The following is a 24,383-nucleotide window of genomic DNA, read 5'->3' on the forward strand; positions in this document are numbered from 1 at the left end:
CTCGTTTGGGATAAGTTAACGTAAATATCTCATTGAAAATTTTTCAGTATATTATATTAGAATTAGCCAACAAAATTCTACAATATGGCATTTGATGGCGGTAAATTTTTAAAAACGCCAGACCTGGAAGTGTTTGATTAACTAAAAAAAGAAGAATTAGTGTTGCTTGCTAAACATCTACAAATAAATTTTAGAGTATCTATGAGAAAGCAAATTATAAAACATTTAGTTATAGACTTTTTAGTTTAGTTGACTCAAAAATTTTTGGTGAAGAGGCTCTTGAACTCAAGGTCGAAAATGTTAATGCTTTCAAATTAAAACAGCTTGAATTAGAACATGAACTTAAATTAAAACTATTGGAAAAAGAAGACAGGTTAGAGATCGAGAAAAGAAAAGAAAAAGAAGATACATTTAATTAAAACAGGCAGAACTTGAAATGAAGGAAAGATTAGAGATGGAGAAAAGAAAAGAAAAAGAAGATGAATTTCAATTAAAACAGGCAGAACTTGAAATGAAGGAAAGGTTAGAGATGGAGAAAATGAAAATTGAAATGGTCAAAGAAGAAAGCAACACTAAATTCCAATCAAAATCAGAACATTTTAATTTTGATGCAGCAAAAAAAATAACAGATGATAAATTTTTCCCATAGTTTGAGAAAATTGCTCAAAATTTGAAATGGCCGAAGCCTTTTTGGACTGCAATGCTGCAAAGTGTTTTTGAGGGCAAGGCCGCTGAAATTTACTCAGCACTTTCATCAGAAAATAGTTCTGATTATAACAAGGTTAAAAAAGAAGTTTTGAAAGCTTATGAGCTAGTGCCAGAAGCATATAGACAGAAATTTAGGTCTTATAAAAATTTTGATTCACAAACCTATGTTGAATTTGCTAGGGAAAAAGAACATCTATTTGATAAATGTGTTACGTCAAAGAAAATAGATAAACATTTTGATAATTGAAGACAATTGATGTTATTAAAAGAGTTCAGGCAGTGTGTTCATTAAGACTTAAAAACACACTTAGATGACAAAACTGTTGAGACATTACAAGTTGCAGCTGTTATTTCCGATAATTATACCCTTTCACATAAGAGAAGTTTCAAAGGTCAACAATTTTTACTTCGAGTGGAAATTACAAGAATCAAAGCACTGAGCGTACTTATAGTAAGCCTGTTGCACAGAATAAGAGTCAGTCTAGTTATAATATGTCTAGTCTAAAATTTGATACTTTTGAGAAGAAGTCACTGACTTGTTCTTGTTGTAAGAAGAATGGTCACCTGATGGCTGATTGTTTTAGACTCCAGAAGAAGAATGAAAGAGATAATAAGCCCAAGACCAGTGCTTGTACGACACACCGTGTTACCAATACGTTGGAATGTCCTGCGAGTCAGGCCTTAAAGTCATGTTTTTGTGATTACATGGAGGATTATAAACCTTTAATGTCTGATGGGTTTGTTTCTATTGTTGATAATACTACTCCTCAGCCTAATAAGATTTAACGGGACACTGGAGCTTCTCAGTCCTTATTATTAGAAGGTGTGTTGCCTTTGTCCGATGAGACTTCTGTTGGTGCCTCCGTTTTGTTACAAGGTGTGAAGTTAGGTTGTATAGATGTTCCCCTCCATCGTATTTATCTGAAGTCAGATTAGATAACTGGACCAGTTGTTGTAGGTGTTCGTCCTAATCTCTCTGTTGAGGGTGTTTCATTATTGCTAGGAAATGATCTAGCTAGGAACAAAGTGGTTGCTGAACCAATTATTACCAGTGAACCGGTTGTAGATGTTAAATCACCTGACGATGATGCTGAACTGTATCCAGCTTGTGTCGTTAATAGGGCGATGGCTAGAAAACAACAAAATGAGGATTTGCAAGAAGACCAGTTTTATTACATGGACCTTTCTGACACCTTTCTAGCCGACATTGAAGGTCCCGGTAGCTCAGAGAAGGCCGTAATAACACCACCTAGTATTAGCAAGAATGTAATTATGCCATGGCCAGATGTAAACAGCCATTCATTAGACCGAAGGAAATTTGTCAAAGAGCAAAATAAAGACCCTGAGGTTCTTCAGCTCAGCAAGAGGACTCAACCAAAGGAGGAAGCAGACAAAGTGGCCGAATGCTATTACCATCAAGACGGCATTTTAATGAGGAAGTGGAGGCCCCCTGATGCTACCCCAGAGGAGGAATGGAGAGTGGTATACCAAGTGGTGGTGCCTAAAGTCTATAGGCAAGACATTATTGGTCTTGCCAATGACACCCCTTGGCTGGACACTTAGGTATAAGGAAGACTTGCCTCAAGATCTTACAGCATTTCTACCGGCCAAGACTAAGAAGTGATGTCACAGAATACTGCAAATCATGCCATATATGCCAGGTTGTTGGTAAGCCTTACCAGAAAATACCACCAGCACCACTTCTGCCTATTCCAGCCTTGGAAGAACCTTTCAACATAGTACTAATTGATTGCGTTGGACCTTTACCGAAGACCAAGACCGGAAATGCGTATTTATTGACGATCATGTGTACCTCCACTCGTTTTCCTGAGGCTATTCCGTTAAGGAATATCAAGACATCTAATATTGTCAAAGCTCTGATCAAATTTTTCACGCTAGTAGGACTTCCAAAGTCTATACAGTCCGATCATGGTTAAAATTTCATGTCAATTTTATTTCAGCAAGTCGTGTACCAGTTAGGGATTGCTCAGTATAGGTCAAGTGCTTATTATCCATAATCTCTAGGTGCCTTAAAACCCATCAAACATTGAAGAACATGATTAGAACTTTTTGTCTTCAATTTGACAGGGACTGGGATGATGGTGTTCACTTTTTGCTTTTTGCAGTCCGAGAGGCTGTTCACGAATCCCTTGGTTTTAGTCCCTTTGAGTTGGTATTTGGTCACACTGTGAGGGGACCTTTAAAATTGATAAAGGAAAAATGGCTTACTGAACACACTGACTTGAATTTTCTAGACTATGTATCTAGATTTAAAGAAAAATTGTATACTGCTTGTCAAATTGCTCAGAACAATTTAAAAAGTGTTCAGAATAAGATGAAAATATGGTATGATAAAGATGCCAGGGACAGATTTTTTGAGCTAGGTGATAAGGTACTTGAATTTTTGCCAGTCCCTGGACATCCATTACAAACTAAATATTGTGGTCCTTATACCATAGAGAGTAAAATCAATGATTTGAATTATGTTGTAAAAACACCAGGTTGGCGTAAACAATATAGAGTGTGTCACATTAATATGTTAAAACAATATTTTGAACGTACTAATGAAGGTGAGAGTAAACCAGTTGCCACTTTAGCCATGGTTAAATTGGAGAACAATCATGACAAGCCAGATGTAATTGACCACCTTTTAGTTCTAAAACTATGGAAGAGACAATAAGATTGAAAAATTCAGAAATTTTGTCAAATTTTGATTCAAAACTTGCACATCTGTCTTTTGATTGTATAGAAAAATTAAAAGCTTTGGTATTTTCTTTTAAAAATCTTTTTCCAGATGTGCCGAACAAAACCACTGCTGTTTGTCATGATGTCGATGTAGGTGATGCTTCTCCAATTAACAACATCCTTACCGGCTCAACCCACTCAAATTTAAATTAATGAGACAAGACATTAAATATATGATTAACGAGTAACAGTGAATGGAGCTCTCCTTGTCTGTTTGTGTCCAAACCAGATAAAACCTTTCGTTTCAAAATATGATTCCAATGATAGACGACTGCATTGATAAGATTGAACAAGCAAAATTTTGTGAGCAAATTTGATTTATTGAAAGGTTACTGGCAAGTCCCATTGACACAGAGAGCTCGAGAAATATCAGCTTTTGTCACACCAGATGGCTTATTTCAATATACTGTAATGCCGTTTGGCATGAAAAGTGTTCCAGCTACATTTCAAAGAATGATCAATAATGTTATAAAAGATTTAGACTGTTGTTATGCTTATATTGATGATCTTATTGTATGTAGTGATAGGTGGGAAGAGCATTTAACACATTTATATGATACTTTTGATAGATTGTCACAATCAAATTTGACTGTTAATCTTGGTAAAAGTGAATTTTGCCAGGCCACTGTTGATTATTTAGGACATACAGTTGGCCAAGGTCAAGTGAAACCTATTATGGCTAAAGTGGATGCAATTACCAAATTTCCTCCTCCTACAAATAAAAAACAACTTATGAGATATTTAGGCATGATTGGGTTTTACAGAAAATTTTGTTCAAATTTTGCTACTGTTGTTCAACCATTGACTCATCTTTTACGGAAAGATTCTAAATTCATCTGGAGTGAAAATTGTCAAAACGCTTTTGAAAATAGAAAATCACTTTTAATTAATAGTCCAGTTCTGATCACTCCAGACTTTGAAAAACAATTTAAACTTGCCGTTGATGCAAGCGATATAGGAATTGGAGCTGTTTTATATCAAGAGACAGATGATAATGTTGAGAAACCTATATCATATTTTTCTAAGAAATTAGATAAACATCAGAAAAATTATTCATTTATTGAAAAAGAGTGTTTTGTACTGTTGTCTGCACTTCAACATTTTGATGTATATTTAAATCCCACTGTGCATCCTATTCTTGTTTATACTGATCCTCTCACCTTCATACATAAAATGAGAAACAAGAACCAGAGATTGATTAGGTGGAGTTTATTGTTACAGGAATATGCTGTTGTTATAAAACATATTAAAGGTGAAGATCATGTAATAGCAGATGCTTTATCTAGAACTTATTAAAACACTGTGTATATACTATGTATTTTTGTACATATCATTCATGAACAGTTTTTGTTACACTCAAACTTTTTTAAAGGGGGGAGGTGTTATGATATTGTAACTATCATATTTATTTAGTTGGCCTAATTTGTTTTTGTGTGGCCTATTATATATTTTTACATTGTATACAAAATAATACACATTATGTTACAACTATGTAGTTTAGACATCTACCGTTATCTAGAAGTTTCCGTTTGAGTATATATACAAGTATGCAGACCCTAAAGTTAGGTAGACTTAGACATCGATAGACATCAACATTCTCAGCAGTTGGACTGACACTTTTATTTACAAACTTCATCATACTAGATTGTGACCTATTGGATATAATATTCTGTGGATTCCGAGAAGATTTCCAGATAAAGAAAAGATAAAAGATTAGACACATATTTTGACAGTTAAGTTGATATTTATATTTGTGTAATACTTCTTGTAAACTAGTGTAGAATAAATCTTGTTAAATTTTATTATTTATTTGTGTCTTTTGTTGGCTACAATTAAAAGTCGATTTTTCAGGTCATAACAATATATAGAAAAAACTATGTGCATATAAAGTAAACTATGTGCATATATAGAAAAAGTTTAAGTATGTGCATCTAAAGTAAACTATGTGCATATATAGGAAAAGTATGTGCAGATAAAGTAAACTATGTGCATATATAGGAAAAGTATGTGCATATAAAGTAAACTATGTGCATAAATAGGAAAAGTATGTTCATATAAAGTAAACTATGTGCATAAAAATGAAAAGTATGTGCATATAAAGTAAACTATGTGCATAAAAGGGAAAAGTATGTGCATATAGAAACACATATTCACATCAGGCAGCTACGGCGTTCCATAATATACAATCATGACAAAATTGAGTTTTCTGGATATTTTTCGTACATAATGTGATAAAAACTGTTGAGCATTTTTTTAATTTTTGTCTCTTTATATATTTGAAAATGAAACTTCATTTTATTAAAGTTCGATTTAATGATTTTTTTAAATTCAATATTTTAGATGAAACAAATGTCGAGCAGTTACAAAAAAATAAGTACCGTATGAAGTCTCTCTAAACAGCTATCAAACTTGTTGAAAACTAGTGGTTTTGATAAACCCCAAGGACGCCACATGATTTTTTTCAATTTTATATAATCGCAATTCGTATTAAGTATGGAGCAAGTAATATAAAGTGGAAAAGCAAGCATTATGTTTTAAAGTTTTTTCAGAATTTACTTAGTGAAACCAGTTGTATATACACGCATCTTTGTCGGAATTAAAATAAAAACAAAAAACTCATAAATGTATCTATTCCTTTTATCTTGATACCTCTTAAATAGACGTTTTAACAACCTGACCACACTCTAACTTATTAGTTGATGCACATCAAAGCCGTGCACCTATGGCAAATAACTTTGTCGGAAGAGAAATAAAACAAAAGCAAAATGATGTGTCCTTTTAATCATTGTAAAGAACAAAACATTTAATTATACATATTCAACATTAGTATTTCGATACAACTGTTAATTACTTAAAATAAAAAGATTATGATTGTTTAATCAGTTGTTATGTAAGTTGGCACGTGTCAATCGGTTCACTGATTTTCGGCAATATCAATAAAAAACCGGCACGTGTCTAAACATTGTTCAATTACTCATTTATTTCTGGTTCTTTTCTATAAATTTGGAATTTTTGCATTAAATATCAATCTCTACCATAATATAATTTTTTTAACATAATCCCTTCTAGTCCTTAATAGTGACATATTATAAGTTCTAAGTGCACTAAGGAGTTCTTAGCAGTGTTTAGACGTACCAGTCTAGGTCGGTGGACACGGTGCAGGCGGTGTTGCCACGATGTCACAGAGACAAAGGTTCGATTACCGCTGAGGGACATCACAAAAATTTACTTACGCAAATTTGAAGATCTGACATTGTTGGGCTAAATTTGAGACGAATTATATAATATATATATATATATATATATATTTAAATACGTCTGAACCAGTGACGACTCTACAACAGATTTTATCCATCGGATCACCAGTGATGGTGATACAAGGCTGAAAATACTTTTCTGTATATATAATTCGTCTGAATAACAGCCCAACAATGTTAGATCTGTAAATTTGCGTTAGCAAATTTTTTGTTCTTCCCTTGCCGGGATTCGAACTCATGCTACTGAGATATCGTGGTACCAAATCGCCTTGCACTGTGCCCGACGCGCTAGACCACGCGACCACCTAGGCTCTACAATAATAAAGCTTTTGGTGGCCGGGAGTTACTATATAATAATATATATATATATTTATATGCATAATTACTCTATTTATCAGCACAACAATGTTAAATTTGCAAATTTGCGAAAGCAAATTTTTGCTCTTCCCTCGCCGGAATTCGAACTCATGCTATTGGGATATCGAGACAACACCGCTTGCACTGTGTCCAGCGCTCTAGACTATTCGGACACCTAGGCTGAACTAATAATTCAGCTTTCGGTGGCTTAGTGTTACCTTTTCTCGTCAGTAGAATCTAGAGTCTTAACACAGTACATGATATATTAGGCATGAAGATGGAATTGATTGCAAATTAGCTAATTTATATGAATATGCTTTGAAACGGGCACAGTAATTGGATTTAATCAAGTATTCATGTTCGTATTTAAGTAAATTATACATTTTTTTTAAATGACAGAGGCAAAATGAGCCACTTTGTTGTACATTGAATTATTTTTTGTCGAACATTGTTTTCTTTTAACTGACATTTCATAGATGTTTTACACTACACTTGGGAAAACACTGCGAGAACATTGTTTTCTGATAATTATGAGAATAAGTTTTCAAATTTTTTTACTTTGCAATAACAATTGTTTTTCAATTATCATAGTGATAATCAAAACTCAAATAAAGATTCAAAACTTAATTAACTATTTGCATTTTTGATTGAGTGTATCTTTCGAGTTTAAAAGAGTCGAAATTTTGAGTTACATTTAAAAGTCGAAATTTTAAAACGTTCAAAATCAAATTTTTACTTTGAAAAAAAAAGTTAAATACTTAATTAACTGTTATATGTCACTAATACGCTTCCGTAATGACAGTGTTCATGTAGTGTATCTATTTTCTTTCTAAATATTTCATTCCTAAAGATCCATAACAACTTGCTGTAGAAGAACATTTTTCATTTTATTTAAATTCAGATTGTTTTGAATTATTAACCATCATTGTAAAGTCTTGTTAATGTCGAACTATTTGTACTCTGAGATGCACGTGGTCTGTATCTGAAGTTGAACACATGAGGCATTCTTCTATAATACAAGTCTCCTAAAAATAATGAAAAAGGCTAAATTGACCTTTAATTATGTGATAATCATAATACATGTATATAAGAAAAGTAATAAGAGGAACAGTATGAATCATAAGAAGTACATATTAAAAAATAGAAATTTCCATAAGAAACCTGACCTACATTAAAATAAATAAAAACAGCAAACCACAAACACGTACAATAGTCAAAAGTATAAGGTTGAGCATGTGCTACTTCTCTCGCTGCGCTCAATCAATCGCTGCATGGTGAACAGAGAACTTCTTTAGTAAAGGCATACAACTAGAACAAATACAAAGAGGGAGAGGTACCCATGAATCGTTTGAGCAACAAGAACAAAAGTAAATCAGGGAATGAACTCATTTTCTGCTCCACAAGTGGTACTCGTTGTGTTGCTCATGGCAAGTAAACATTCAGTGATAAATCTTATTCGGTAATGTCACAATGGAAGAAAAGAAGCCTGATAGCATTGTTGCTACGACAAGTGGAACTCATACATATACAATTGGGTCTAGCGGAAAGTTGTCTCGTTCGCAGTCATACCACATCTTTCTATTTTTATACGTATTTTAAAACTTACATGAGTAGCCCTTGTCACCAAATATGAACTCCGCTAATGACAAATTGGTTTTGCACACTTTAAGGTAACGACTGTCGGAAATTGTATTCGTAAGTCATCTAGGTGTTGATGACGACTCAATAAGGAGAAATGCACAACTGGAAAATTGAAATTTCTCACTTCTATTGTACCCTTAAACATTTATGATATCCAATCTAAAATGAAAATTCTAGTATGAAGAAGAAGTACATAAACTTTAACTCCAAGTTTTTGGTGAGTTTTGCCGATAGCTAAATCTTTAAGAAACCTCCTTTTTGCAGGGTTGTATATTATACATAATTATAGATTCCTGTAGGAGGTACAAGATATAAAACAATTCGAGTTGATAATTTAAACATGTACACGACATACAAAGCTTGACAGTGTGTATAGACACCAGTATATGTTGATCTCTAAATGTGTTTTTGTGAATTGCTTCCTCGTTTCATTGACATATACCCACATCTCTTTTAATCCATAGGGAAAACTAAATTTAAACAATTTTTCTTTACTACAACACCATTGTATTTAGGGTTGATTAGGTTTATGTATATTTAGAAACTGTGAATAATAAATAATCAATGCTAGTTCTCAGACAATTTTCATACATAGTGTGATAGATGTAGTGTCGTCTTCCCTCATTGGAAATATCATTTAGGTTTGCACTTTTAATTCCTTTTACTTTTTTACATAGATCATATACATAGTTTATAAGGGGCCTATGTGATCGAGTGGTATAAGTAGTCGAACAACGTCAACACTGAGGTTACGAGTTTGAATTCCGCACGTAGCAGGTACGCTCGACTACGATCTCAATTGACTATGATTAGTGGTTCTATCCGGGCACTCCGGCTTCCTCCACCAATTAACACTGACCGCCACGAAAAAGTACAATAGTGCTGAAAGTGGCATTAAACACCAATCAATCAATCAATAAAAATAGTTTCACAAAGATACAAGGAGTATAAGCGTATTTATAGCATTATATTTGGCCCCACTGGAATATTTTTGTGAATGTTTGTCTGTTTATTTTTTATATTTCAATTTGCTATGGTATCTCCTTCATCGACTTCCAAGTGCCCTTTTTAAGACTGGTATCTATTATGAGTCTATTTGGTAGTGTTTTAACGGTTTAAACATCATTTAACCATACAATACAGTATTTGACGTTCTAAACAAGTTACCGAAAATGCAACTAATACTAGTTATTCGCTGGTAGTTATTTCAGAAGCAAGTGAAATCTAATTTCTAAATAGATTGCCAAAGTTTAAAAATGAATTTCATACACGTAATCATAAATGCAAGCACAGATTAAGGGAGTGCAGAATCTTTCAAATCTTTGCAAAGTAGAGAAATGCAATATAAAAGGACGTTTATTTTCATAGCGCGATTTTTAGAACGCAATAGCGTAATAACATAAACGGTACCATTTTTTTTTGCACCAGATGCGCATTTTGACAATCAATGTCTCTTCACTAATGCTTGAGGCCAGAATATTTAAAAATCCAAGCTTATTTAAAAGATGAAGAGCTATAAACCAAAAAAGGACAATAAAGTATTGCCAAAGCCGGGCAAGGAATCAGAGCTTTTCATGAGGGAGATATATTCCTTAATTTAAAATAATTTCCAAAATTTTGTGCAGCAAATTTAAATAGCACAACATCCGTATTTTCATGCCAGTACCAAAGTACTGGCTACTGGGCCAGTGATATCCTCAGGACTATCAGTCCATCAACAAATACTAGTATGGCCAAACCATGATGAAGTTGTGTACGTAACAGTAAAGATAAAATCAAATATTATTGATATCAATATATTGATTGCTCTAGATTTTATCCAAGTCCTTTGATGATTCTTGATCATGCTGTTTTCACTTTGTTGATAAATAATGTATAGAGTAAAGAAAAAAATGTATAGAGTAAAGCAACATTTATATAGAGAAAAGCAACATTTGTACTAGAGTAAATCAATAATTATGTAGAGTAAAGCAACACGTGTATTAGAGTAAAGCATTTGAAATTGTATAAAACAAATGAACACTTGTATACAGTAAAGCAACATTTGTATTAGAGTTAAGCACTAACTATATAGAGCAAAAACACTTGTATAGAGTAAAGCAACAAGTATGTAGAATACAGCAACAGTTGTATGAGAGTAAACCACTAATTGTATAAAGTAAAACACTATAGAATAAAAGTAAAGGAACAATTGTTTACAGTAGAGCAACATTTATATAGGGTACAGCAACACTTATATTGAAGTAAAACACTTAATAAATAGAGCAAAATAATTGTATAAAGTAAAGCCAAAATTTTGTAAAGCAATGCTCATATAGAGTAAAGCAACACTTATATAGAGTAAAACAAAACTCATATGGAGTAAAGCAACACTCATATAGAGTAATGCAACACTTATATAGAGTAAAGCAACACTCAGAGTATAGCAATACTTATATAGAGTAAAGCAACACTCATATAGAGTAAAGCTACACTTATATAGAGTAAAGCAACACTCAGGGTAAAGCAATATTTATATAGAGTAAAGCAACACTCATATAGAGTTAAGCAATACTTATATAGAGTAAGGCAACACTCATATAGAGTAAAGCAACACTCATATAGAGTAAAACAACACTCATATAGAGTAAAGCAACACTCATATAGAGTAAAGCAACATTTGTACTAGAGTAAATCAATAATTATGTAGAGTAAAGCAACACGTGTATTAGAGTAAAGCATTTGAAATTGTATAAAACAAATGAACACTTGTATACAGTAAAGCAACATTTGTATTAGAGTTAAGCACTAACTATATAGAGCAAAACAACACTTGTATAGTGTAAAGCAACAAGTATGTAGAATACAGCAACAGTTGTATGAGAGTAAACTACTAATTGTATAAAGTAAAACACTATAGAATAAAAGTAAAGGAACAATTGTTTACAGTAGAGCAACATTTATATAGGGTACAGCAACACTTATATTGAAGTAAAACACTTAATAAATAGAGCAAAATAATTGTATAAAGTAAAGCCATAATTTTGTAAAGCAATGCTCATATAGAGTAAAGCAACACTTATATAGAGTAAAACAAAACTCATATGGAGTAAAGCAACACTCATATAGAGTAATGCAACACTTATATAGAGTAAAGCAACACTCAGAGTATAGCAATACTTATATAGAGTAAAGCAACACTCATATAGAGTAAAGATACACTTATATAGATTAAAGCAACACTCATATATAGTAAAGCAACACTCATATAGAGTAAAGCAACACTTGTATAGAGTAAAGCAACACTCATAGTAAAGCAATATTTATATAGAGTAAAGCAACACTCATATAGAGTTAAGCAATACTTATATAGAGTAAGGCAACACTCATATAGAGTAAAGCAACACTCATATAGAGTAAAACAACACTCATATAGAGTAAAGCAACACTCATATAGAGTAAAGCAACACTTATATAGAGTAAAGCAACACTCAGAGTAAAACAATACTTATAAAGAGTAAAGCAACACTCATATAGGGTAAAACAACACTTATATAGAGTAAAGCAACATTTGTATTAGAGTGAAACACTTATAGTAAAGAATAAAACAACACTCATATAATAGTAAAGCAACACCCATAAAGAGTAAATCAACACTTATATAGAGTAAAGTAACACTCAGAGTAAAGCAATACTTATATAGAGTAAAGTAATACTCACATAGAGTAAAGCAACACTCATATATTTAGTAAAGCAACACTCATTTAGAGTAAAGCAACACTTATATAGAGTAAAGCAACACTTATATAGAGTAAAGCAACACTTATATAGAGTAGAGCACATCAGAGTTAAGCAATACTTATATAAAGTAAAGCCACACTCATAAAGAGTAAAGCAACACTTATATAGAGTAAAATCATTTGTATTAGAGTGAAACACTTATTGTAAAGAGTAAAACAAAAACTGTGTAGAGAAAAGCAACACTCATATATAGTAAAGCAACACTCATATAGAGTAAAGCAACACTTATATAGAGTAAAGCAATACTTATATAGAGTAAAGCACCACTCATATAGAGTTAAGCAACACTTATATAGAGTAAAGCAACATTGGTTTAAGAGTGAACACTTATTGTAAAGGGTAAAACAAAAACTGTATAGAGTAAATAAAGGCGATGATAGTTTACCGATGTTCTCGTAAATCGATTACGAAGAGACAAATCAAGATAGCAAACAAAAATTATAAGGAGCAAACCGGATGTGTCGTTTTAGGTAAGCGTCTCCTACTATGCATGGACTCCACCGAAATGTTACAATCGGAAATAGAACATAGTCGGACAAATTACAAATTAGACTACTATAATTGTATCTGAAGATCTAAGACCGCAAAAATATGACACCGACATATCTAATTCGTGATTGTGATCGTAAATCCTATGAAGTGTCGTTTTCAGTCGTTCTTCCACATAACTCTGCTGGAGCAGTAAATGTGCAAGCAACACTCCCTGTTAATAATCCGTAAAGTGTGAACATGTACGAGCGTAACGTAATAACTATTGAGAAATGGGAAGTTGACAATTGGAAAGTTGAAATCTTAACTTTTGTTATATAGGATTCTAGTTTGAAATCGTCCATCTGTGCCAATATCATATATACAGTAAATTAATGCAGTAACTGTATAGAGTAAAGCAAACATTGATTGTATAAGAATAAAGTAACAATTGACAATTATCAGAGAGATTATGTTGGTGACTTCTGTATAATTTTTATAGCTCAGCTACAATGTAACAAAAATTATACTTACTTTGATCATAGAAATAGTCTGCAGATTCAAACTTTGGTATAAACCCTCCTGCACAAGAGACCGACAACAACAAAATGGAAATGAATAGGAAGTTTCTCATAGTTTATATTTTCTAAAACAAAATAAAAAAAACAATTAATGGAATGACAAAAATTGAACTTGTTTTACATTTAGCTAGAACTTCTAGACAATTTCAGAGCAGACACAACTAATACAAAATCACCTATGTTTTAGATAAGAGACCAAAAAGACTACGGAAACCATTTATATTTTGCAGAGTGAACCCTTGTATGGTATATAAACAATCTCTACAGAGTGAACCCTTGTATGGTATATAAACAATCTCTACGAGGTGAACAATGACGATCGGCTATGAGATGAAAAGTATTGATTTGGTCTGTTGAAGCCTTATGCAACACGAAAAATGAAATGTTATTATTGTAGTTTCTGGCATTGCATTTTAGTGTGGGAATAGTTGTTTTATGTAAAATTTTGAACTTATACAGTGTTTTAAATATTTCTGCAATACCCCTTTGTATCCAAATTTAAATGTCTATGTACATAACTATCAAATTGATTACCTTAAAGACAATTTAAGGGTCAAAATGTTAGTTTCTTAACTTTAGTCTTTTTATAAATTATGTTTTCTTTCTTTAAATGGATGTTAATGTATAGTTCTCATCGACCTAACTGAGCTAAATATTAAGGACCAAGCAGCTAATAGACGTAAACATATCAATGCACACCAGAGGAACACTTGTTGTCATGTCGTTGTCAGTTTTTGATCGACTTATGAGATTTGAATGTTCCATTGCTATTTTGTATTGGTATAAATATGTTCAATGTTCTTCAATGCACCGATTAAGAGTACTCGACATCTAGTAAAGTGCTGGGGGGGGGGGGGGAGTGTCTGCAACGAGGTATGAGCTTTTTCCGTGTTGAAAGCATCGTTGTGACTTTATTTGAGATGAAGAACAGCACAACAATACGTGTGCTTTTTGGTATCGGTAATTTATTTTTATGAATTAAATTGGTATATCCTTTTAAAAGAGAGGCGAAAGATACCAAAATGGACATTCAAACTCATAAGTCCAAAATAAACTGACAACACCATGGCTTAAAAAGAAAAAGACAAACAACAGTACACAAAACACAACATAAAAAAACTTAAGCCTGAGCAACACGAACCCCACTTAAAACTGGGGGTGATATCAGGTGCTCACGAAGGGTAAGCAGATCTTGCTCCACATGTGGCACCCGTCGTGTTGCTCAAGCATGTACAAATCAGGTTATAAGTCTAATTCGTTAGATCACATTCGGGGAAATAGGGACGGGATTGTAGTTACGACAATTGGAACATATCCGTCGTCATCTGAGAAACAGATATTCCATAACAGTCAACCAACTCGTGATGGAGTCCCTCTGCCAAGGAAATCATGACTGGAAATACAAGCCCTGGAATATTGTATCAACTAGGAGATATATACTCCGTATGCAGGCGCTGCTGGAATGTTGCTACATAAAAATAGAAAATTTCTAGATGTTAGTCAAGATATGAGGCAGACTTATCTGTATCTGTCGTATCTTTTATCTCAAGTTCGATGGGATAGTCACCAAACTTTGAATTATTTAGCGAGAGAACATCATTTATATAACGGAAAATGAAGTTAATGAACCAACTCTTTCAATTTGTTTTTCAGTTTGGAATGGGGAATACTAGTGTTAAGTGTAGAAAAGTCAAATGTTTTTAAAATGCTATTGCAAGATGAAAAAGTCTTAGATTGTATGTACTCTAAAAGATCTTTCGATTTCTTTAGTATCCACATCTGATTCACACCAACTCTAGAATAGGTAGTTTCGCAATAACTTTTAAGCCCGGCTTTGATTGATGTTAATAATTTAGAGCGAGGTTTCGTGGAGCACTTTGAAGTCCCATCAATATAACGTTGTTTGTAAGGACGCTTATGTACTTTAGGTATCCAATACAGTTCATCTTTGGTTGAAATTCCAAAGGAACACAGAACAAACCTATGATTATCATGGATTTCCCTCTTTGTCAATGTCGTGGGGGTATGTGTTGAGTTTCCAAGTGAATTGTCAACACCTAATTTATTTATCAATGTAATGTAATGTGATTTACACACACAGTGTAAGTTTCCTCATTGCCGCTTACATGTAGAGTATATGTATCACAGCTGGTTTGCTCACAAAGAACATAGGTCAAAATTAGATCCCACACAAACTTGTGAGTCGGAGTTATATTCTAATGATTTTACAAAGAAAGGATATAAGGTCACCATTATGAAGTCGGTCATTGTAATTCGGTCTAACATATTATCGCAGACATAATCATTTCATTAAATAATTCATTTTTTTTTATTATTGACCCTTAATTATATATTCAAGTGTCAATTTTACGAACAAATAGACTAAACTTTAAAATTAACTTACGTAAAAATAAAGAATTATACCAAATGTACTATACTTCAATGTGTCTTTCAACAAATCAATGTTCATATCCTGACCATATGTACTGCATTATTTTCAAAATATCTTTATATAAATAATTTGCGATGACTTGCATTGTCTTGATGTCGAATGGTCATAATTTTGAATCTTTACTGGCAGGAAATTGAACCATAAGAAAAAAAAGTTATTTTGCATATTTGCCTTTTTTGCTCTGACCTCTGCGTATTACTAATTGAACAATATGGTTGTACTTGATACGTAGGATACTGTGTAAAAAACACGTGGTTCTGGAACTCGGAAAGTAGGCCCGAGTCCAATTTTTTTAGAAAACCAAATAAATGAGCAATAGACCTCAAGAGCATAAGCAACCAAATTTCGTACAATTAAGTAATAGCATTTAAATAGCAACAAACACCTCCAATATCGATGCACTGCGGTACTTATTGCTGAGCGGATGGTTATCTCAAAAGCTAACAGTCCACCAGCAGCGACACAGTGGCATATGTTCAAATATAAACGTATGATATAGATTGAAGTGCGTACAAAACGTCCATTCGTCAGGTAATTACCAAATTAAATCCATTTAACTCGACAAAACGACGCGAAACTAACTATAGAAAACTAATACAATAAAAGTTGAAAAGAAAATAAAATAGAATTTTACTAAAATACCGTAGCGACTTCGAGAATACTTACAGTGCAAACGGAATATAATATTTTGCTTTAGATTACCTGGTCTTTGCAGAATGGTCTGTAGACTTCCAAGAAAACGGACTATTGTCTACTGTTTCAGATTACTGGGTCTTTGTAAGCTGTAGACTTCCAAGTTTAATTTATACATCCTTTTTCCTTTTTCCTTAATAGCATGTTAAATGAAAATACGTGTGTTGTATATTTATATTTGATGAATGAGATGTTTGGATTATAAAATTATCAAATATACGACGAAAAACAAACTTGTTTGTTTATTATGCAATGTTTCAATATTCATATAAAATTTATTTAATGTACTATATAAAACAAGGATACGGGCCTTTGTTCGTGTTTATACTCTAAATCTGGATTCATATTGTATACACGGTGAGCAATAAAAATGATTGATGATTTCGAAGATTGTAATACTGACCCCTGAACGATGCAAATAATTTTTACTGCCATACGACATCATTACAAAAGTGCATTGATCTTAAAAACTAAAATTGTTTCTTTTGTATAAATTAATCACACCAGCTGTATTTGAAACTGCGTAAATTTGATTTGTTTCCTGAAATATTGCGCTATAATGTGAAATCACATTGCGAATATTTTATGACTTACATGGACAACCTTGTAACTTATTGAATTACATACCATCTGAATGGCAATTATAAGGCCTTTTCAAACATAAAATTAGAATAAATGAAGAATGTGTCCATGGGACAGAGACGATGCCCCCGCTTGCACATAATGTTATAAAGGGACATAACACAAGAACGGTAAAAGTGACGCCAACCAAATTCGAACTTGATCTGTGTTTTGTGGTAATTAGCATTGTGTATAAGTTTCATAACATTTGGTTGAGGCAAACTAAAGTTAAAGAACGGAAGCCAATTTCGGAACGTACATAGGGACGGACAAGGGTAACACTTAATGCCCTCCGGTGACGGCGGGGGCATAAAAGTATAAAAATCTATCAACACTGCAATTTGAGTCATCTTTAAATATTTACTATTAAGGTAGATGGGGAAGGGGGGGGGGGGGGGGGGTAAATTAATAACCATAGAATTTTTTAATAATTTGTCAAAATGTAGTTTATATCATGCTTTTTTTCAAAAATATAATAAAAAGTATTATAGGTCACTGGGCTTTTATCACGCTACAGGTTGTGCAAAATTGTCAGATTTTGTATAGATTATGCATGGAAAACCCAATTTTGTGTGATATAAAGAAAACTACACCGTAGAATTTTAAGATAAAATATGAGAAGATAGCTCAAATCATATGCTTTTAGTTAAGAAAAAGAAAAATGGGGCCACCGGGCTCGTTTTCTTGATACATAATGGAATGGGTAAATTCACAACACATTCTTTTATAAATGTTACTGTATCTAAGTTATCTCCCCTTATGTGGCAAAGTTGAAAAAAATGAATCAAACAAACATTTTCTGTTTTTTGTTAAATACAGCCGTAAAATATAATTAAACACATAATCTACTATATTACCATGAAAAGTCTTACACATGAATTACATACTACTCTCGAAATTTGCACATTTCATGAAAGATCTAGACCGACTGTTATCTGCTATTTCAAAATCCAAGATGAAGGAAGACACCCCAGCCACCTTAATACTATTCTGCTTGTTGTTGTTAGTGCTGAAAATACACACCAAGCTGTGACAATTTGGATTTTAGTCAACACTAGTTCAACTGTGAAAGAAATTAAGAGCTCGAGGAAATTGACCCTACATGTTTGCTAAGGACTAGTCTTGCTCATATGATTTAAGGATTTTTATTTAACATGATATCTTATATTTAGTCAAACTACATTTTGTAACCCATTTTCTTACTTTACAACATAAATTGTCCTCATTAAGCCATTATACTTTCTCACTACGTATAAAAAAACAACAACACAAAAATAAAACTCTAAAGTGTTTTAAATAATCCTAGAAGATACAGCACAATTTATAATAAAGTTTATTGTTGAATTTCATAAAATAACAAATGATGAACTCTTATTTTAATTGTTTTCTGCAATGATCAAACAGAGCATATTTTGAAACAGTTTGGCCTATTATCAGATGACGATATCAGATCGATGAAAATCATCCAAAGTTATTATACTAGTAGTAGAGTCTTCTTATATTCGATGTGCCACCAACTCTGCCTAGTCTGTTGTTGTAATTGGTCATGGTATTATAAGACGTGTCTCCTGAAATTATTTTTTAATATTTTCTTAGTAAATACACAATTTGTTTCTGTCATTTCAAGACAAAAGAAAGCTAGTTCAATAAAATCAAGTCGAAATTCAATTTAAAAGGTAATCAAAACTCAGTGCAGTTCAAATTCTTAAGAGTTCAACGTGTATCTTTCTGCCACAACAAACAAAAAGGCATGAGTATTTATTGTAAGATAATCTGAGGTTTTCTCTTTTTTCTTAATATGATCTATGTGAAGAGGTGGTAATTAGTGCTGCAAAACAATTAAAAAAAGGGTACGAACGTCAGATGAAACATAGTTCAATGTAAAACACTTATCGGAGTAAATCGGACTGAGATCTGTTGCATTATTTGCTACGCAAGTGTCACCCGTCATACGAATTTAAAGTCATGTCTAGTAGCAGGAACATGGCTAATGCAGAGCCATGTGATGCCGAATTTAAACTGATGCATTTATTAGAATTTCGATTTTTTTTTCTTTCTCGTCAAGGGTGATCAAAACGAAATATAGAAAATCCGAAAGTATCACGTTTTAAAATTCAAGTACAACAAAGCATAGAAAGCACACACCCACACCAACACACACAAAAGAAAACACACTCGACATCTTCTCACCATTTACAAAGCACTTTGTCGAAAACATAATTATACTTAGAATCAGTAGTCCACAATTATGACAATAAAGTAAAGTACCTGTAGCCATTGATTATTCTAGAATGTAAAGGTAATTTTATAAATTACAATGTTTCAAGCATCACCGTAATTCAGGATTTATCCGACAGGACAGTTGAACAGTGTCGGTTGTTCACGTCTTCTTAAAATGATATTCTCAGCGACATGTAATTCTCTTTTACGGGTGATATTTAATCGTAAACATGGTAAAAACATCGAAGGGTATATGTAATCTTGAATTTTATTAATTTATATTTGTAAGTAAATTGAAATATTTGAATGCGTCAATGACAAAGTATCAACGCATATCAGTGTAAAAGCTCAGTAGAGCTTCTGTCGCTTATGTTGAGGCCCCTCATGGGGTGTCCAAGTAATCACACAATCACAAATTTTTTGCCAATATAATCACATAATATTTTTTTTTTTTAAACAAGATAATCAAATAATCAAAAATACAGTCTTAGATTATCAAATAATGGAATAATCATAAAATATTTGGTCTGGTAATCAAATAATCACTATAAAAACGTCCAAGTAATCACATAATCAAAAACCCCATGAGGAGACTCTATGTGTCAGCATGTCGACGTCCCGACTATAAATGAACCATTTTGTGTTTGTATTTGTATCATATGCCAGCACAAAAGTACTAACAAGCGGGCATATTTACAATCAAGGACTTACAGTTCCCGAACAATGTCATCGACACAATTGTAGCAATGTTACGAGTAATTAGATGTATCATAATCTGTGCATTTCCACAATGCACTTTTAATTTATCATCAGTAGTGCGCGAAACCATATAAACTAATAATAATGTTAAATGGACAAAAATGGACACCATGTTCAAAATTTAAAGACTGCATTTTTATTTCTTTTAGGGAATTGGTTAAGAAATAGAACGACTATAAGCTGGTTGGAAAAAAGTGGTTAAAGCTGCAGTGTAATTAATCAATTATACTTACTCTGGCGAAAGAAGTAGTCCACGGGGTTAAATGACTTCATATTCATTGCCATCATAAAACTGCCATGGCAAAATAACAACAAAAAGATTGAAATTACCACGAAACGTCCCATTCTTTTACCTGCTCTGAAAAGGAAACGTATTATTTTTTAAGAACAATGTAATAACTGTGCAAAAAAAAACATAATGCAAATATAAACTTTATATGATGATTGATTCACATTATATAAAAAAAAAACCACACCATGATGTTCCGCCTGCAGTTTTCATGGTCGTCATTTGGTTTATTGAGGACTTAGTCCGTTGATCCACATTTGTATGGAGTTACATAGCAGAAAAGTTCATTGATCTGAGTAGTATTGCTCTGTTGATCTTGATTTATCGAGAAAAAAAAACATTTCAAAGTCAAATTTTACAGTATTACAATTTGAATAATTCATGTCATATAATATTCAAGTATGTTGAAATATGCAAGTGACAAAATTAAACCGGTTTTTGCATGTCACTTTCACAATATAATATGTTAATAATCAACGAAGGCGTTTTACTCCGGTAGTAGGAAATGTAAACAAGGCCATCCCCAATCTGTTTTGATGGAACATACTATTATATGTTGTTGGCAACAAATTATGCTCAATTCAAGTCGTGATATGAAATTTTCTGACGAGACAAACGAAACAACACACACAAAGAAATAAACATTCAAATACTTAGTCTTGTACATTAAGTATTGACATAAATAGAAATAGAATGACTGGAGGGACATTCGAAAATAATATTCTGTCTCAAACTGTTCACCAAATTATCAAAAGTAAATAATAAAAAGTGAGGATAACAACCTAAATGACATGCTAGATTCAGGACACAGAGTCTTCTGCTTAATTTAGTCTGGTAGTTGGAGAAACGACACACAATAACATGTCTCTTCGTATTATATATGTAGCGTTTGATGCATCTGACAAACACAAAAGGGCATATTGTCACATCATCTAGTTTTCTTAAACAAGGACTTGAAGAGTGATTATACAAAAACCCAAACGAAAGCTTATGACAGATTAGACAATGATCGTCAATTGAAATATCTCATTATAACGGTAAGGGATAAGGCTATAAGTTTGAATATAGTTTGTTCATGCTATTCAGTGAACAATAACTTCTACTTTTAGTTTCGTCGTTTGCTGGTAGCCAAGTAAAAGCGTATGCAAAGATATTGATGATCGTTTTAAATTGTTTTAATTTGTGTTTATTTTGTTTTTAATTTTTCTGAGAATGATGTCATTGAGTGTGTCTCCATTGCTTTACAACGGAAGGTTTAAACTAATTTTGCTGCGTAGCGAAAAATCAAATCTGCTTGTACGCTATTTAAACTTGTAAGATAAGCTGCAACAGTTTTACATCAGCCCCTGAATCATCACCAAGAGAGCAGCACGCATGATGGAGCTAATTTCTCTAGAGAAATATTGCGTGGATCTGTATGATATATAACAAGTATTTAGGGGCATAATAATTTGCGTCATTTTTAAAAATATCAAAATTTATATTTGCGCAAAAACAAAATTTTCATTTGCGCCAACAATTAGTGTTTTCATTTGCGCCATTCTAAAATGACCAGGTAGGACTAATTATATTTTTATAATCAACTGTTACATGGGTTAGTCTTAGGAGTTTATGTTCATGCTACATACATAAATAAGAAGAAGTGGTATGAGTGCCAATGAGACAACTCTCCATCCAAGTTACAATATATAACAATTATAAGTCATTGTACGGCCTTCAACACGGAGCCTTGGCTCACACCGAACAGCAAGCTATAAAGGACCCCAAAATGAACGAGAAACGAGAAACATCTAAACCACACTAACAAACATTCATGAAAGTCCCAACTATGTACTGGCTTCCGAAGCTACACAAATCACCTTACAAATATAGATTTGTCATTGTTCCACTACTAAATTGTCTATTCTACTTACTAGTACACTTGGTACAATCAAAAACCTGATAATGAATTGTTCAAATAAGGCCTTTGAAAATAGTGGAATTAATTACTTTTGGAGTGTCAAAAACTCGTTGGAAGTACTTGATAAATTGCATGCATATATTGGTGATTTTGAATCTGTTCAAAGTTTTGATTTTTCTACCCTATATACCACTTTGCCTCATATTCTTATTAAGAAAAAATTCACACACCTAATTAAATGGGCATTTAAAAAGTCGGAATGCGAATACATATGTTCAAACTCTTTTAGGTCATTTTTAGTAGCAACAAACAAAAGAACTATGTCAATTGGACATGCTTTGATACTATATCTGCCCTTGAATTTTTACTTGATAACATTTTTGTTCGCTTTGGAGATTCCGTATATCGTCAAGTTATCGGAATTCCAATGGGGACTAACTGTGCACCACTTATTGCGGATCTGTTTTTGTATTGTTATGAGTTACAATTTATGACTAAAATCAGCAAAGACCCATCGAAACAACATCTGATACAAAAATTTAACAATACTTTTAGATATTTGGATGATATATTGGCTCTCAATAATAACGACTTCAGTATGTATACTAAAGAAATTTATCCTGTTGAACTTACTTTAAATAAAGCTAATACTAACAATGACCACTGTCCTTTCCTCGATCTTGATATCTATATCATTAACGGGAAGCTTAATACAAAAATTTATGATAAAAGAGATGATTTTTCATTTCCTATCGTTAATTATCCATTTTTAGATGGTGACGTTCCCTTGTCACCATCTTATGGTGTTTATATATCTCAACTTGTACGATTCGCTCGTGTATGTAACAACGTATTAGATTTTAGCGAGAGAAATTTATGTATTACTGAAAAATTATTACACCAGGGTTTTCGATATCATAAACTAGTCAAAACATTTACTAAATTTTATCATCGGTTTTAGGACATCATTCGTGAATATAACTCAACATGCAGACATCTTATACGTTCGGGTATTTCACATCCAATCTTTTATGGTAATATTCTTTACAAAGCACAAAAATGTCAGTATTCACCTCAAAAGCTAACAAAATCTTTAAACAGACTTATTAAGAAGGGATATAGTTACGATACTGTTGTCAGGTCATTAAAGATTGCATATTTTGGCTTTAATATTGATTCACTTATAGGGTCTTTGCATCGGAATTAAACACAAAAACCAGTTGTTGGCATGACACGGGTTATGTTCTTTTCATATATTTTATGACGGTATAATACTAAACCCCTAATAGGAGGGATTGTGCCTGATATTCATATAATGAAGACATAATCTTTCAATCAGTTTAATTGAGGTCTGGAGCTGGCATGTCAGTAACTGCTAGTAGTCTGTTGTTATTTATGTATTATTGTCATTTTGTTTATTTTATTTTGTTTCCTATTCTGACATCGGACTCGAACTTCTCTTATACTGAGTTTTACTGTGCGTACTGTTGTGTGTTTGTTTTTTCTACATTGGCTAGAGGTATAGGGGAAGGGTTGAGATCTCAAAAAACATGTTTAACCCCGCCGCATTTTTGCGCCTGTCCCAAGTCAGGAGCCTCTGGCCTTTGTTAGTCTTGTATCATTTTTAATTTTAGTTTCCTGTGTATAATTTGGAGTTTAGTATGACGTCCATTATCACTGAACTAGTATACATATTTGTTTAGGGGCCAGCTGAAGGACGCCTCCGGGTGCGGGAGTTTCTCGCTGCATTGAAGACCCATTCGGCTGTTGTCTGCTCTATGGTCGGGTTGTTGTCTCTTTGACACATTCCCCATTTCCATTCTCAATTTTATGTATTGATATGCTGGGAGAGCTCATTGTGTTAAACACTTTGGTTAGACATGATTGATCGTTTGTACATGCAACGGAACAA

General features: G+C 32.8%; 2 long non-coding RNA genes across 3 annotated transcripts in view; both read right to left on the bottom strand.

Annotated features, from left to right (window-relative positions):
- Positions 1–16,867, bottom strand: part of LOC127734269 (uncharacterized) — a 50,144-nt gene extending 33,277 nt beyond the window's left edge. Inside the window, exon 1 of the long non-coding RNA XR_007997500.1 lies at positions 16,692–16,867. This is a non-coding gene — a long non-coding RNA (uncharacterized LOC127734269). The remainder of the gene's footprint in view (positions 1–16,691) is intronic.
- Positions 16,868–18,578: 1,711 nt separating this feature from the next.
- On the bottom strand, positions 18,579–21,432 carry LOC127734267 (uncharacterized). Of its 2 annotated transcripts, none has more exons than XR_007997496.1 (3): positions 21,354–21,432; positions 20,516–20,640; positions 18,579–18,871 (listed from the first exon to the last, which is right to left on the bottom strand). It is a non-coding gene; the product is annotated as an uncharacterized LOC127734267 (long non-coding RNA). The 2 variants fall into 2 exon arrangements; XR_007997495.1 differs by lacking the exon at positions 21,354–21,432 and adding an exon at positions 20,759–20,877.
- Positions 21,433–24,383: the final 2,951 nt, after the last annotated feature.

The sequence above is a fragment of the Mytilus californianus genome, unplaced genomic scaffold (genome assembly GCF_021869535.1).
Source record: "Mytilus californianus isolate M0D057914Y unplaced genomic scaffold, xbMytCali1.0.p SCAF_3, whole genome shotgun sequence".
Taxonomy (NCBI): Eukaryota; Metazoa; Mollusca; class Bivalvia; order Mytilida; family Mytilidae; genus Mytilus; species Mytilus californianus.